The sequence below is a fragment of the Bidens hawaiensis genome, unplaced genomic scaffold, assembly GCF_021521415.1.
Source record: "Bidens hawaiensis isolate Kalapana, Puna unplaced genomic scaffold, B.hawaiensis_p1.1 tig00000284_1, whole genome shotgun sequence".
Taxonomy (NCBI): Eukaryota; Viridiplantae; Streptophyta; class Magnoliopsida; order Asterales; family Asteraceae; genus Bidens; species Bidens hawaiensis.
In genome coordinates this window covers 1741736-1754231 of record NW_027491022.1, presented here as the reverse complement: position 1 = coordinate 1754231, position 12496 = coordinate 1741736, and the positions used below count along the sequence as shown (strand labels likewise).

General features: G+C 31.7%; 1 long non-coding RNA gene across 1 annotated transcript; it reads right to left on the bottom strand.

Annotated features, from left to right (window-relative positions):
* Positions 1-1170: 1170 nt before the first annotated feature.
* On the bottom strand, positions 1171-1655 carry LOC143618864 (uncharacterized). The gene is made up of 3 exons (XR_013151094.1): positions 1577-1655; positions 1405-1492; positions 1171-1296 (listed from the first exon to the last, which is right to left on the bottom strand). It is a non-coding gene; the product is annotated as an uncharacterized LOC143618864 (long non-coding RNA).
* Positions 1656-12496: the final 10841 nt, after the last annotated feature.

The following is a 12496-nucleotide window of genomic DNA, read 5'->3' as shown; positions in this document are numbered from 1 at the left end:
TACAAAATATTTTTTTGTACGTGAACGAGTTGAGGAAAACAAACCGTGCATTGAGTATATTAGTACTAACAATATTCTTGCGGATCCGATGACCAAGGGTCTCCCGCCTAAAGTTTTTGAATAACATGTTTCTAGTATGGGATTTACTAAATACCTTATTTAATTGCATATTGTACTTATGTTTTATTTAATAAAATTTTATCAATTTTGATTTTGTATTTCTCTTAATATGTTCTTCATACGTAATGACGTATAGATATTATTATACAAATCAAATGTTTAAAGGGCTTACGAGTAAATTTTGATCATAACTATTTAGGTTTTAAATAATAGTTGCAGTATGATTGATGGGTGTCTTGAACTAATGTTCATTTCAATGACTATATTTCTCTCATACAGTTAAAGTCTAAAGTTAAAATGAGTGTTAAAATCTGCAGACTAATTATATGCTCATAATAAATGATTACTCGGCCAAATGGGAGAATGCAATAAAAATATATTTTATATATTTATTGGTATGACCATCATTATCATTTATATAATAATAGTTCAAAATAGTTAAATTATAACTTATTATTATATTAGTTAAATAATTGTTAATGGATCATATTACCTTTACTGACTAATAAAGGGTTTCTCATTAGGTGTATATAAATATATGGAGAGAATAATTATCATCATAACTTAATCATAAATACACACCTAAGATTTTTTTATCCCCCCCCCCCCTCTCTCTCTCTCTCTATAAATTCGGTTTTCACAAAACCCTAATCCCTATCATTTACATACATCGTAAAAGGCAAGTCGACCAAAATGGCAATCATGATGTTAGGATCATACTCATATGCTGTAGCTACTCTCTCTAATGTAACATGTACTTTTTAGTTATAGGTTTATCATATTATTCATGTTTTCATTACTAACGTGAAGACCCGATCAACAGATTGGTGATTATCGACCCACCATCTCAAGGTGAAAAGTTACTTGTGATAACCTTTTTCTTGTAATTACACGAAAATCTTTTATGCTGTTTAATCTTTTCAGAATTATGTTGAGATATTGCACCAATTGTTAAACTCAATGTTTGCCATTCAAATGAAGTGTCATCAATCCAGATTTAGAAATCAAGTAACCAACCACAATCATACATGACCAGAAACCCTAAAACAGCATGAACGTAACCCAGAACTTTCTATTTATGGTAACATATAAGTAGCCACAGATTTTTAGTAGAAAATGATGGTTGGGTCACAACAGCACTCATCAAGAAGACAGCAACAACACAGAGCCGCCAGACTGCATCAATATCAATTCATCGTTTTATATAGTGTTTGGTTCAGATACAAAACAGTTTTACCGTGCTAATATAAAGTAGCTGTAAAAAATATTATCATGAGACGTTACCAGCCTTCAAGGAAACCAGGTTCTCTTCTAGGAGGAGGTGCGGCGGCGTATTGTGGAGGAGCCATCACCGGCGGCCCTTGATAATATCCTCCGCCTGTTGAATACAATCATTATATATCTATTGAAACTTGCAAGTTAAAGAAATAGATAAACAATCAAAAATAGTAAAAACTGGTCGTACCTTGAGCAGGATAAGGATAAGCATATTTAGGCTCATTCATGGTGTTTAAAAAACTGTGATGGGTTGAATGATGCGGTGTTATGTTGTGTGGTGTGAATATATATAGAGGTAAAGGTTGATTAATTGAAGAAAATGGGTCGCACCGAATTTATGATTGGTAAAGTTTAGAGAATAAAATGACTTAAAAGGTGTTTCTCGATCAATCGATATTTTTCTTTATATTAATACGAATATTATTTAGTTGCTTATTCTTTTGCTACAATTATAAATTATAATTATGATAGGATATTGACAAGGGTTGGTCTTCTTCAACAAAACGTACGGGGTAAACTCGAGAGAGTGTGGTCGATCTTTGTGAAGATCTTCAGGAAACGACAGACCATTTACTGACTTCTTGCCAAATCGCAAATCGAGTTTGGAGCTTCATCAGCTCTTGGTGTAGCATACTGCCTACATTCGCCTTCTTGATCAGGGATTTTCTCAAACTTCATAAAACGGCTACATTGGGAAAGAAGAAAAAGAAAGCACTTCATGGTATTATATTGGCTGTCGTTTGTGTATTTGGAAGACAAGAAATGAGGCTATTTTTTAAATCACGGTTACTTTAGAGACTAAAACTAGGGAGAATATCAAGTTTTTGAGATTTATTAGGATTAAAAATAAGTCTTCTTTTAAATCTATTTGTTGGAATGATTGATGCAATTTTAACTTTTAATTTATTTTGTGGTTTGTGGCTCTTGTATCTTACTAGTTTGATGTTTAATGAAAATTGTAAATTGCCGTTAAAAAATAATATATGATAATATTTACTTATTTAATGATTATTTGATGCAATTATTTGATGTACGTTTGTGGTTATTCTTTCAACACTTCCATGTCAAGCTACGTCTTTTCAAGACTTTTTTGTGTGGAATAAAGCCCATCGAAACCAAAAAAAAAAGCTTGCTTAGACACAAGATAAATATACTATATTATTATATGCTTTTAAATTTTGGAATATATTCCAAAACGAATGTGTAAATTATGACAGTACCAAGGACAATGAAATTCTTGGGAATAAAAAGGTTATAAACAAGATTATATAATCATGACAATTACGAGATGTCATTATAATATTTTAATATTTTTTTCATATAAAAAGTTTTAAAATTAATTACATGAATGGTTTTATGGTATACCTACTTTTCTAGTATTGTTTTTAACTTTCACAATACAACTAGGTCTGAGGTACCGAATAGTTTGAAAGGGCAACACAATTGATGGTTCTTAAAGTAGACGGGTCTTCTCATTTTTTAGTGAACTACATGATTTTTAGTTAACTACATAGTGAAATATTTAAAGTACCATTAATATATAAAATGAAAACAAATTGAAAATAAATAATTTTACCATTTTTTATTGATAAATAATAATCTCTCCTTTTTTGTATTGACCAATAATAATCTTAACTTAAAAAAATACTACCAATGGTACAACGCCTTCAACTTTTTTTTGTCTCAAAGAACCTTTAACAAAAAAACACTTAACGTCGTTACGTTTTTTTTTCGAGTTTCAAAACGATTCTTTAGGGTGTTTGATATGAAGAAGGATAACATCAGTGGACTTGTATCCTTATTCCGATTAAAAACCCTAAAATATCAGTTTAAAACTCAGAAAAATCTTAACGGCGTCAAGTGTTTTTTAACGGAGGTTGATTGAAACAAAAATAATTGAAAAGTTGGACCGTTGATAACGATTTTTTAAGATGAGATTGTTATTAGGCAATACAAAAAAATAAGATTATTTATTTCCAATATCACTTCTCTAAAATAAAAAAAATAAAAAATAAATAAAAAAACTCTATACAGCATCATATCTTTACAAAATGGAGGAATTGAAGCACTGATGAAAACATAACTTCGCATCTGTTGTTTTTTCAGCGAAGGTAACAACCAATGGAAAGAATCAAAACTCTGGTAAAGAGACCCACCACCAACCCCCACCCTCAAACTCACTTTCCTTGCAGACAACAGTGAAGACAACTACCGCCGCCCCTTGTTTTTCTGGTCAACATCTACGACACCTGCATTTGGATTTCTTCCAAAACATTGTTCGATTTCTAACCTTGGTGTTTGATTTCTTCAAAGATTGGTTAGAAATGATCTAAACATTTTTGTCTCTCACCAAGGATCCATTTGCAAGTCACGTAAGAAACCAACCACAACCATAGGGTGTGTTTAGAAATTACAGCCTTTATAGCATAGTGGTAAATTGAATTGTTGTTGTAGATGAAGGATTCGGGAGCTTCCCACTACAAGTATCCACACTGAGCATTTTCTTCTAAACCGGTGCTAGCCATTTCAACTCCAAAGCCGTCAAGATAATAAATGAAACTCATAAACACTTCTATTAGTCATGTGGATATATATATATGTATATATATATATATATATGATTTATTTATAGCGAGAATTGTGAGAAATAAATTCAACCAATCACAATTTATCTTTTTGTTTTATCATTTATTTAATGACAGGGGTACAATAGTAAACACATATATCTTTTTATATGGTAAGTCATATTTTTTGAAGAAGTTACAATTAATAATTTTTTTTAATTGATTTATTTCATATATGTATAAATAATAGTTTTATAATTTATTTAAAAAATACCAAAAAAAAATATGCCATATACACAAAGAAAATCTGAACATAATATGAAAAATTACCTGCACAGAATAAACTATAACTACGCAGGGAATGATATTTACCTACACAGAAAAATCTGTATCTACACACCTATATTCAATTCACATGGAATGATATGTATATACACAGAAAAATCTGAAAATAATATGAAAAATTACCTACACAGAATGAGCTATAACTACACAAGGAATTATATGTACTTACACAGAACGGGCTTGTGATGATTTCTTCCCACCGTCTTAATTTTGGGAACTTTTGATTATGTTATGAGAGATGATGGTGGCATGAAACTTGGGATACGATCTTCAATCAGACGTTACAAATCTATGCATATAATGAAAAATACAACAATACCCTTTTGAACTAAAAGACAATTAAAACAAAGGATGTAATAATTACAAGATTGCCATGTTTAATGTAGGCCGTGAATTAAACTTAATCAAGGGTTACAAATTACTTCTCGCACTTCTCGTTATAAAATCACTTCTCGCATGATCCACACACACACACACACACACACACACACACACACACATATATATATATATATATATATATATATATATATATATATATATATATTTATAAAATCACTTATCGCATGATCCACATATATATATATATAAGGGAGATTTAAAATGAGAACCAATTTGAGTTTTAAGAAACTCGAAAGAACTTAACATAACAATTTTGTTTTTTGAATTTTTTTACACATACGTAATATATGTAGGTTATATATATATATATATATATATATATACATAAAAAAATTACAGAAATTTTTACGCACCAAGTCGACTTATTACATATGTGTAACAGACTTTTAAATTTGTGTAATCACTATACATCTTTATTCTCTCTCGTACTTTAATTTTTTAATCATATTTAATCCCAATCACATATCCTAATCTATTTAATTAAATTTGTGGTCAAGAATTGTCACACCCCGACCAAAGGCGGCGGAACATGCCGAGGTGTAACGATTGTCCATAAGCACATGACACTAATTAAAGTGACAGTATTTAATAAACTCATTTCATTTCACAACATCGAAAATGTCACATAACAATTATCCATAAAATAACCATAAAAAAGATATCACAAAATATGGCAAATTTGATATTGTTCATTTTTACTAATATCCTAAGGTCTTTGATGTCATTTTCTTCACAATCATAAATCAACCAAGATGCAAACCTGCAACATTTCATAAAATAAAGTTTGTCAACACAAAGGTTGGTGAACAATTCATAAGTTTAATCATATTAGTATATAATAAAGATAGCCACAAAACTTGCATACGAAACGATAAATAAAAGTGGTAATTTGGATAAATAGATATCGCTAAACACATTAGCGACACCTAGCTATAAGGGGATGCCAAATAGTCTAGGATTTTATAGTTATCGTTAATTGCATTACGTTAACGACACCTTGCTATAAGGGGATGCCAAATAGTCTAGGATTTTATAGTTCCACCAACCAAAAGCGATAAACACATAGGCATATAAGCACAAAACACCAAATCGAGCAATTATTTAGGTAAAGTATACAACTACGTTTGTGGTTTAAAATTCAAATATAAAGCATTTTGTTGAATAAGTATGAAATATCACCCCCAAAATAAAAGATGAAAAATGGGGTATGAAGTACTCACCTTCAAGTAGTAAACTTGAAAGATGATAATTTGGAGATTTGTCGGAACGACGAGTTTAACGCACAATGCCTAAAAAGAAAATAAGTCTTGAATTTAGAAAGGTTGTCGTGAAGGTCTTTAAACAAAATAAATGTTGAGAAATGTAAATAATTAAAGTTCAAGGTTTTAAAATGTAACTATTTAAGAATTTAGAATAATAACCCTTTAAAAATGTAAGTTTGCTCGAAACCGGGTTAAAGTATCTAACATTAATATTTACTCAACCTATGTTAAGTAATAAGGTGGATAAAATGCAAGAATGCAAATCCCTTTGGAATGAAGATACTAAAACGGGTTTTTTTTATCGAGTGTTCGGGTTGTCGGTTCGGGTCTTGATAATTGGTCAAACCCAAAGTCAACTTTCCAAAATATTGAATGTTATGAGATAACTCAATAAAATTTAATAAGACTTAACCAAGTACGTAGTTCCATTGTTTTAGAACTAACAACGCACGTTAAGCGAGTGTTCGGTTTTGTCGGTCCAAACTTTGTTATGAGATCAAGTTGGATCCAACATTTCCAAGTACTTAAGAAAATATTTTAAAATCAATTTGTAACTATTTTTAAAGAAATATACAAGTCTTGATGGCTAAAAAAACACACTTGTGTGTCTTAAGCGGGTAAGAATCGGTTTGGTTTCCACATGTCCAAACACTAAAGTACTTGTATAATAATGTACAAATAAAAAAAATACTTTAAGTTTTACAACCAAAAGTTAACAATAAAGTTTTTAAACAAAAGATCGGTTTTCGGTTCGGATTGTGTTTCGGGTTAAGACAGAGGTAAGATTCTACAAACCTATAACCATAGAATTTGTAAAAATGATTTTAGAAACTTAGATCTAACAATAAGTATGTTTAAACAATTATTTAACAAAACTAGTAACAAAGTTCGGTTTACGGTTTAGAGCTATTTACGGTTAAACCGAAGCATAGACTCTTAAAAACCCATAACCATGGAACTTGTAAACATGACCAACAAACTAACATAAGCAAGATTAACATGTATGAACAAGTTATATAGATGTATATATATCAAGGACACGAAGTCCTCCATGAAGCCTTGCCTTATGAGGTCCGAAACCTCACCGACCGGAATCGGAGAAGTAACTACCAAAGGTAAACAAGGGGTGTATATTATATATATGTTGCACAACCATAAACAAGTATTAATAATAAACTAATTAAGATGAAAGACTAAAAACCTTCAAGAACACTTAAGAAAATAACCTTGAATCTTTGATGTTTGAGAGAGTTTTTTTTTTTTTTTTTGGAGTTGTAGTAAGGGAAAATGAAGAGGAAAGATGGTGTATATATAGGGTAATGTTGGTGGTCAAATATGGGTGTGAGGCACAAGAGTTTTCATGCAAAATGGATCAAGACAAAAACACAAAACAACAAAAATAAATAATAAATAAATAAATAAATAAATAAAAATAAAAATAAAAATAAAGGTAGGATGTTTTCAAGACCCAACAAGTGTGAAACAACATTGTAACATAAATCCATCATTTTGATTATAACATAAGCTTCGGTTTACAAATCGGGTCGGTTTACATAATAAACAAATACAAAAATGAATACAAACAAGACCCGAAATTGACGAATGTCACAAGAATGAATTTCTTAAGTTCTTAAAAAATTAACAAGGTTTTTAAAATATTCATCCCCTATATATATATAGGTGAGATTTCTTTTAAGAACCATTCTGAGTTTTAAGAACTCGAAAGAACTCAACGTAACAGTTGTTTTTTTTTTAATTTTTTTACGCATACGTAATATATGTAGGTTACATGTACTTAAAAAATTACAATTTTTTTTACGCACCGAGTCGGCTTATTGCATAGGTGTAATGGACGTTTAAATTAGTTTTATCACTGGACATTTTTATTCTCTCTCATACTTTCATTTTTTTAATTACATTTAATTTTAACCACATAATCAAATCTATATAATTAAATGTGTGATCAAGAATGAAGTTTTTAAGTTCTTAAAACTTAACAATGTTCTTAAATTATCCATCCCCTATATATACACACATGCGCAAGCATGATAGATAAATAACACACAAAAGTTTGCAAAATATCCTTTTAGCATATTCTAGATTTATACAACTGGTTTTCAGAGTGTTATTCTTGTTTTAAATCTTCAAACCTAAGCAAAGGGGTTGTCACACCCCGACTTAGGGCCTGGGTGCGACGCCCGTTAGTTGATATCCGGTTTTGAAAATATATCAGAGTTGCGGGTTAGTAGCGGAAATCTTTATATATTTATTTATATAAAATAATGAGTTCAATTACCCATTTCAATATTTGACAAAATATGAGCGGAAGCCTTTTAATAAAATATTCATTTATAAAATGTCGGGTCAGAATTCCCGTTTTGTTATTTCAATACTTGTTATTTCAAAATATGATTCTTTACATATTTAACTAAAATATCTAAGCCATCAGATCACATCTAATGACTATGTCTCCAATCTTCCATCAGTTTTGCCTGTCAGTTCTATTCTTTACAGTTCCCTGAAATATGGGGAAAAATACGTCAGCACACAGCCGGTGTGACGCTGACTCAATAATACCAGTGTGTAAACAATAACAATACCTTTGTGACAATACTCATTAGGCACCCAACTCAATTGGGTTACAATTACCCTAAGTACATGTACAATTAATCATATACACAATATCATTTCTCTTATCAGTCCTGTAGACTACCAGAGGCATGTTTGATGATATGCATGGCCTCGGGGAAATCCGAGTCACCATGTATGTATGGATCCAGACACATGTATACTCTTAATTTGAGTATGCCCATTTCTCATTATTGTAGCACAAAGTTTTAAGGATTTGTAAATCCTATGTAAACAGTTCAGACTCTAAAAGAGTTGTAAAAATTTGGGGCGTATTCACCTGTTATGATTGTAATCAGTTTCTGACACTGATTCCTGTATATGGATCAGTTTCGGTTACTGACCCCTGTCTGTAAATCAGTTTTTGTTACTGATTCCTGTTTTGTTTTCAGCTTTCAGATTGATTGATTGGCTGTTATCTCGGACCTATAGTGTGAGTATAACATTTGTAAAAATATCTAGATCTACGATCTAGCTTCAGACCCCATAGTCTGTTTTGTATAGCTGTAACCTTGATAATTTATTTGTACAAAACATGTGGACATTTGTCCCTTTGTTTATTTATTAATTATATCTCAGGTTTCTTCTTCAGGAAGAAACATTTATACCAGGTTTCTTCTTCAAGAAGAAACATTACTTTATCTATAACCTGTGTGAATGAATAGTATCTTTCTTAATCATTAAGAAATACTATTTTAACTATACCTTTTGTCTGTAAATGATTATGTTTCTTAATCGTGAAGAAACAATAATTTAACTATAACCTTTGCTTATGAAAAGTTATATTATACTTAACAATGATCAAGGTTTGGGCTATACCCCTGACTATGGTCTAAGCTATTATAATAATAAAATAATAATTTAATCAGAACCCCTACCTATGGTCGAGCGGCACTTCTACTCTATATCGCGTATTATTGCTTAAACCGTCAGAGCTTCGGAGCTTGGCACGCTTCACGAGGTCGGTACGCCTTTCAAGGTCGGCATACTTTTCGAGGTCGGCACGCAAAACGATGCAACCGTGTGAAAAGTGAGGTGGTTGGTGTGAGTTGGAATGTGCCGTACACCTTTCTATTTATAGCTAAAATCATGCATCTTTGCGTATCGCGAAGCTGCTTCGCGTATCGCGAAGGTGCATTAGCTTTGCTGAGTCATCAGTAGGCTTGCCACGTGTCGCCACGTGTCGTTCCTGCCTCGCCACGTATACTGCATCTTCGCGTATCGCAAAGATGCACAACTTGGATTCTTCGCGTATCGCGAAGATGCAAAACTTTGAATCTGTTCATTTTTAGTCCCTGGTCTTATGGTAACTTGCCATATCTTGATCTTATCATCATCCAAAAATACAAAGGCGGCTCGCGGCGATGCGAGCGTGCGAAGTGCGCCATCAAAACGCCACATTACGCCCGAGCCGAGTCCGTGTCCGTGCGCATCGGGTGCGAAGCACCCTCCACGAGGACTATGGAGAGTGGTTAGCTACATTAAAACATTTCTATGGAAATTGCTTCTTTATAAAGAGCTTCCATTTCTTTGTTTGTTTCCATGTAGGATGAAAATTCACTTTCTTATTTATACCCATGAGGATGCTTACCTTTTCTTCCATCTTTCCATGTGGGATGGAATTTCTTATTTTCTTAAGATAAGATGCCTTTGTTTTCTTATCTTATTTTTCCTTATTACCTTAACATAATAATGCTTTGTTTTTCTTTATCTCATTCTTCCCTTTACTTATCTTTGAAAATATATTCAATCCTTCAACTTTCATAGTTGTCAATTTTTAACTCAAAATAAATATGAATTTTTCCTAAATGTTACAGAGGTGGCTGTCCAAAACAGCCTCTTAACTGCTTTATAATAAAACAAAAGGCTACCCAAATCAAGAATTAACTCATAAAACTAACCTTTGTTGTTCATACGTCATACAAGATCCTAAACCACAATTTCTCTCTATTTTTCATATTTTAATCATCAACACTTAGATGATATTTTGTTTCAGTCGAGAGGCTTTTTTTCAACCACTTCTTAATTCATCGGTGAATCATTAAACATGGAGAAAAGTTATCTAGTCCAACAAGTGCGAGATTTCTATACCCATGTGGTATGATACCATGGGTATGGTGCTTTCAATAAAATAATACATGTGCATATTTATTTTACATTCTGAAAAACCAATTAGATGTCTATACATACTTTCATAATCATTTTTCTTAAAGAGGATCACTAGTATGCTTTTTTATTATCCTATTATAAGGTTGTACATGTATTCTTTAAAATTGAACTACTACATATATTTTCAAGTAAATCTCATCCATATTAATAAATGCAAATGTTACGTGTATATAAGTATATTATTTGCAAAGTTTAGATAATATCCATATATAATATAAACTATATAAATACACAAATATATACAGACGGTAAGTACAATATTTTACTTGCGTTAATATTTTTATAAATCTCCACTTATATACATGTACTAGATTTTATCCTCCGTATCAGGGTTGTTTTACATTATTCGTTTTTATTTATTATAAGAAATTTAATAATTAATATACTTAAGATTTGACGATAATGGTTTCACAAATAAATGATATGTTCTGCAATAACCACAAATTTAAAATAATTTTTAATATACTTAAATACTAAGGGGGTGTTTGGTACAGAGAATTGGAGGGTGAGAAATGGAAATGGAAACAATTCTCTTGTTTGTTTACGAAAGAAAGATGTGAGAAATGGAAATAAACCATTTCCATTTCTCCATTTCCTTTTCTCTAAAAAAAGCGGAGAATTGATTTCTCTAGGGTTTCATTTCTCCATTTTCCTCCTTTTCATTTCTCCCATTTCTCCAGCCTCTTCAACGATCGCATACCTCCACTGGAATCATCTTCTTTCTCCAGCCTCTTCTGACCTCCACTGGAATCCCAATCCAATCCAAGGCACCCCTTCTCTGGTAAGCTCTCTTTCTCTACTCCTCTGATCTTGTGTGAGTCTGCATATTGAAGGTATCAATTCGTTTTTTTATGCTCATTACATGTTAACAAATCCAAGGCCCGAACCCGTGTGTTAACAGCCCAAACCGGTATCCTAACAACTACCTAATGAAATAAAGCTTAAAAACCGGTTACATCATTGTAACCTAAACAAAATCATGAACTAACCAAGAAATATACAGTCTAAATGCTGATATAATCAAGAATATTAATGTGCTAAGTTCGTATTATAACAGCCCTCAAAACAGTGGCGACTCTCATGGCCAATCGGTTAATATTTTCCATGTGAAATAGTTTGAAAAACAACTCGTCTTGCAACCATTGAACCCTGGAACTTTATCACATATTTTCCAGCAACTAGGTATCCTTTTTTGTTTGTATAAAAGTATTTTGACGAAGCTATAAAAGTATTATAAAAACCGCGCCTTAAAATACCCTGAAACGACAGTTAAGTGGCTCGTTTGATCAAGAGCTGAACCCTATAGTCTAAGTACCGTTATGATATCATTTTAACAGCCCACATATATTATTTTAAACATATAATCTGACCCGAACTTGTTTGATGTGAAAACATACATTTTAAAACCGAACAAAAGGCCTAACGGACCCAAACGAACCAAAGCCACTATTAAGGTTCCGAGAACCATATTATCAGTATGAAACTTTTATTAAGTCATTTGCAATATATTATAACTGGCCCAGGACCGTGTTGTGGTGAGGAACCAGTTTTAGTCAATAAATGTGGCAAAGGGCATTCTTGGAATAAAAATATGACAGGTATATAACTAAAACTACAAAACAGAAAATATTGATTTTAAAACAGAAAGCTGTAAGTTAAACGTGTTTATTTTGAACCCTGAACTTGGTATAAATCAGCCCTGAAAGATACCTATAAACCGTGTGTTAA